Genomic DNA, 4,940 nt, shown 5'->3' with positions numbered 1-4,940 from the left:
CACCAGGTTCGTTAAACAATGATTAATGAGGGGGCGGCTTATGGGCGCAGATAGCGCTTGCAACGAGCTATCGCACAACATTTACAAATGGGTTTATAAATCATATAATTCATACAATGACAGGCAAATTTTTGTCAAGTGTTTTCATTGAGCTATTCACTATCATAGTGTTGTTTCTAAGCTGAAAAGCAGTAAATTTTGCTCCCTTATTACATCAGCTTTCTGCTCTGGTCATGAGATTCCAGATTCCATTCTAATGTGTGTCATAGTATAATAGGAATTTTATCTTTTTCGTCCACTATTTCCAGTCTCTACTGTAATGTCAGTGTCTACTAATCACTGAATGCACAGCTTTGCCAACATCACGTTCCCATTCTGATGACTACGACTATTGATGTGGTTACATAGACACAAGTAGGCCTAATCAGTTAAACACATTTACATGGCAGAATTTTAATTTAGTTCGATTATAGAAGGTTATCCCACCCCTTTCAAAAGATTACCATTTGGGTTTGGGCAATTTTATTCTGAGGTGTTTATATGGAGCATTTTCATTAAGACTGGATGTCATCCTAAGTTTCCGAAGGGTGTATGCTTCCCATTCTGGACTACCACCCTCCATTATGCAACTTATAGCATTAATGCATATTACATGCTCCTCGTGATGCAGCAAGGGGTCGTATGTATCACACATTTGCTTAAAGGGGGCCTACAATGATGTTTCATGGATTCAGAGTTGTTCAGAGGTGTATTTTTGTGCTAAACATGGCCAATTTGGATGAATGGAGATTTCTGTGCTGAAAATCTTACTTATGGGTTGTACAAGTTTCGGTAGTTTTTCGATTGTGGATCAAATGACGTATATAATGGTGGAACTCCTCATGAGCATTTCTCTCGGGAATGCATGCCTGCGCACATGTCGACCAGAGGAGATCGAGACCTCACCATAAATGCAATTCATCAGGAATTTGTTCGAGAATGTCTCCAACTAAGTGTGTTTTGGATGTGAGGGAAAGTTTACCATGTTCAGATCCCAAAGAACCTAGCATTACATGAACCGTGGATGCAGTTTGCTTTTCCGGGGCAGCAATGGAGTGTAGCAAGTGTGTTTGTGTTCTCGTCATTTCAGTGATGAATGTTTTATAAAGAAGACCAGGTTGATGCTGGACTTGCACATCGTTTGCTATTAAAACATGGTAAAGACCCCATTCAGGTAAGTACAACTGCATCAGATTTCTGTCTTTTGTCAGAAATTAGCACATAAGTGAATATGTTAATGAAAACAACATGAAACATCAGTATTATAGCTCCGCCCACAGCATGTCTACATGAGCTTGGTTTTCCAGAGAGAATTGGAAGCTGTATTTTTGTCTTGCATATATAACAAGGCTGGAGACTTTTGGAGATGTGGATTCGGTACTGCTCTGTGGGTACTCGGGATTGGCATGAGATTTAAGCTTTTTAAGAAACATGCTTGTTGCACATCCTCAATTGCGGGTGACGCTTCCTCCTTTGTGATTTTTAAAGCATGGTAGATACATAAAATTGGATAATTCAACTGCCATCGTATCAGACTGCTGCTGCTAGGGGGGTATGCTTCCCCCTTTACAATCACAGTTCTTTTTACCGTTTTTAGGACATGCTTGTTGCACATCCTATATTGCTAACTTTGGGTGACGCTCCCACCTCCCACCTTAATGTGATTCTTCAGCATGTAGAGACTTAAAATTGGATAATATACAAACTGTGTTGTATTATGCTGTTGCTGCTAGGGGTGTATGCTTCCCCCTTTATGTGATTTTTTTCAGCATGTTAGACACTTTAATTGAATGATATACAAACTGCCATCGTATTAGGCTGCTGCTAGGGGTGTATGCTTCCCCCATACAGTTCCCTCAAATATTTTGCATAAGCAGCTAAAGCAACATGCTTGTTGTATGCTTCTTTCCGAGTTTGGGTGATGCTTCCCCCATAAATATAGTACCAAGCAACATTTCTCGTTACTGGCCATTCAAATTGCATCAGCTGTGTTGGGGAGTTTTGGCATATGGTTGTTTTGGGGGTTTGTCTTGCTGCTCTCCGCACTCTGTCCAAGCATGGCTGCATGGACAGGTGTGTGGAGTGTTGCCCAGAACATAATTATAATTATAATTGTCTTAAATATACTTGACGGAAGTGGTCCTGATTGAAATCGAGCATTGCGTTAGTTCAGTCAGGCCACGTTAGTCACGCTTGCATCAGCTGACAGTCAGCTGTTCCTGACATGTACCAATCCAGTCTTGACACCTATCACATGCGGTCTATTTAAATTCCCATTCTTCAGTGTCTCTTCCATCTTGCAATCCTTGCAATTAACTCCCTCCTCCAACCCCAACTCCACCAACTGAACCTCTAATCTGATCTAACCTTGTTCTATCCTTTCAAGCATGGCTGCATGGACAGGTGTATGGAGTGTTGCCCAGAACATAACCATTCCGCCAACACTAACTGTATGCAATTATAATTCTCATAAATATACTTGACGGAAGTGGTCCTGATTGAAATATACTTAGTACAAAATGTATGTTGTTTGAAAAATAGCTTCATTTAAGTTCAATAATCATGAACACATTTGACTGCAAGTACACTAAAGAGCCAAAAATTAAAAAACTTATCAAATGTATTAAAATGCTTCTCAAAGATTAGTGCGAAGCATTATTAAACCTGGAATGCAAACCCTAAAGTAACCTAATTCTCCTCAATGCATGAGGAGAAAATTCAGCACAATTCTAATCGGTTTATAAGCTGTAATTGATATACTGAAAACTGTTTTTCTCACCATATTAATGTATTGGTATAATTATACTCACACTGATCTATATAGCTCAAATAGTCAATTATTCTAGACCAGGGATAGGCAACTCTGGTCCTGGAGGGCCACTATCCTGTAGAGCAGTGATCCTCAAATCTGGCTCGCAAGATCCAGTTTCCTGCAGAGTTTAGCTCCGACTCTAATTAAACACACCTGCCTGTGATTTTCTAATGATCCTGAAGACACTGATTAGCAAACTCATGCGTGTTTGATTAGGGTTAGAGCTAAACTTCGCAGGAAAGTGGATCTCGCGAGCCAGATTTGAGGATCACTGCTGTAGAGTTTAGCTTCAGCTCTCATAAAAACTCACCTGCCTGAATCTATCTAGTAATCCCGAAAACACTGATTGCCTTGTTCAGGTGTGTTTAATTAGGGTTGGAGCTAAACTCTGCAGGATAGTGGCCCTCCAGGACCGGAGTTGCCTATCCCTGTTCTAGACTATAAATGCTAATGAGGTCATAGAAAGACTAGTGTACTTCCTCGTTGCATCATCGGTTGTTTAACTGGTTAGGACAGATGAGACTGTATTTAGTTTCCGTACAAAAGAAGAGCACATCGATGAATGCAGACCGAACCTCTGCTGACTATAAAACAAGGATTCTCTCTTTGGATCTTTACTGCGTGACTTTGGTCATCTACATCTCTCTCCGTCTCACAGGTGAGACACATGTTTCTAACACACCATGTCTGTCATCATTATACTTTATACTGAGGAGCTTTATTATCATAAGGATGACTGGATTATTTGGGAATTAATTAGCAATGTTTTAATTGTTCTGTTAAAACAGTTTATTCCTCGTTTCATATCGCATAGCACAGCTGGCTTTTTAATCAAACTGCATTTGTGCAATTATAGATACGAATGGAGTGTAAAAAGACAATAAAGGAAACAAAAACTACAGGAGCATCAGAAAGTGCAGATGAGCAAAAAACGAGGACAGAGAGAGGTGGAGGTAGGAATAAGACACAAACCTGTGAATCACAAGAGAAAAGCAGACAGATATCAGCTAGATGTGAGAGTATGGAGGCGCTAAAGCCGTACTGTGAGTGTTTGTTAATCATTCATCACGTCTCAGTCTCACTTGATCGGCTGCTGTTTTCCTAAAATTCCTGTCATGAAAAGACACATTCAGACAGAAACATTTACAGACTGTGTTTTGACCATGAACATACTACATGTCAATGAGGATAATCTCATATAAGTTTGTGATTTCTAGTGTAATGTGATCCGGAGCATATGTTTCTGATGTCACAAGATTCTCCCATCGAACCCTTCATCACTGAAGTCCATCATCATCATCATCATCATCAGACTTCTGATCAGCTGCTGTCTTCTGGAAGCTTTTACACTCGTCTGAGCACAAAAACATTTCAAGAGCTTCTTTCCCAGAGAATCTGCTGATGCAGCACTTTACTCTCAATCATATGCATCAGATTTTTTTGTTTAACAAAATCATATTTTAAAACTCATATTTTATGCATTTTCATTTACAATGCATGTTTTTGTATTCCTGAGATTTAATTCTGATTGGAATACAAAAACATGCATAGTAAATGAAAATGCATGCATTATTAAGCAGTGGCTTATATGATATGATATTTATATGATTTATATGACACAATATGATATTGTGAATTAATTCATAGATTCTATGCACCTGATTTCAATCAGAATGACCATTTGTGAATTTAATGCATCTGGCTTCCACTCTAATGCACTTCCAGTTATTTTTAGCTGTTCAAAACAGCTGTTTAAAATTGCAAAACCTGGGTTTTATCATGGTATTTTAATGATTCGTCATTATAGATACACTGGCCTGTAGTGCAATTTGTTATACAATTTCTGACATTCAAATCTTCTAGTATTTTCATATTGCAGCTGTTGAATCTGAAGTCTCTCACGTTCAGAAAAAACATTTTGCTAATTTATTTTGCATCCTTCCATACCGTTTGTTGTATATGTATTTATTAATTTTTCACCCTATTCTTAATAGACTGTAATGATTCAGTATTCTGATGCAGTGCAACTGACTCCAAGCTATTTGTGCACTATAGTGTCCTCCGTTCTCAAACTGCTCGTCACATGTAG

The 4,940-nt window shown here is 38.8% G+C and overlaps 1 long non-coding RNA gene across 1 annotated transcript; it reads left to right on the top strand.

Annotated features, from left to right (window-relative positions):
* The first annotated feature begins 3,256 nt into the window (after window positions 1-3,256).
* LOC128022653 (uncharacterized) lies at window positions 3,257-4,299 on the top strand. Its single transcript, XR_008185965.1, has 3 exons — window positions 3,257-3,509; window positions 3,708-3,804; window positions 4,069-4,299. It is a non-coding gene; the product is annotated as an uncharacterized LOC128022653 (long non-coding RNA).
* The last annotated feature ends 641 nt before the right edge of the window (window positions 4,300-4,940 follow it).

Source organism: Carassius gibelio, chromosome A11 (genome assembly GCF_023724105.1).
Source record: "Carassius gibelio isolate Cgi1373 ecotype wild population from Czech Republic chromosome A11, carGib1.2-hapl.c, whole genome shotgun sequence".
NCBI classification, from domain to species: Eukaryota; Metazoa; Chordata; class Actinopteri; order Cypriniformes; family Cyprinidae; genus Carassius; species Carassius gibelio.
The sequence above is the reverse complement of the archived record's forward strand: the minus strand, read 5'-3'. Positions and strand labels throughout refer to the sequence as shown.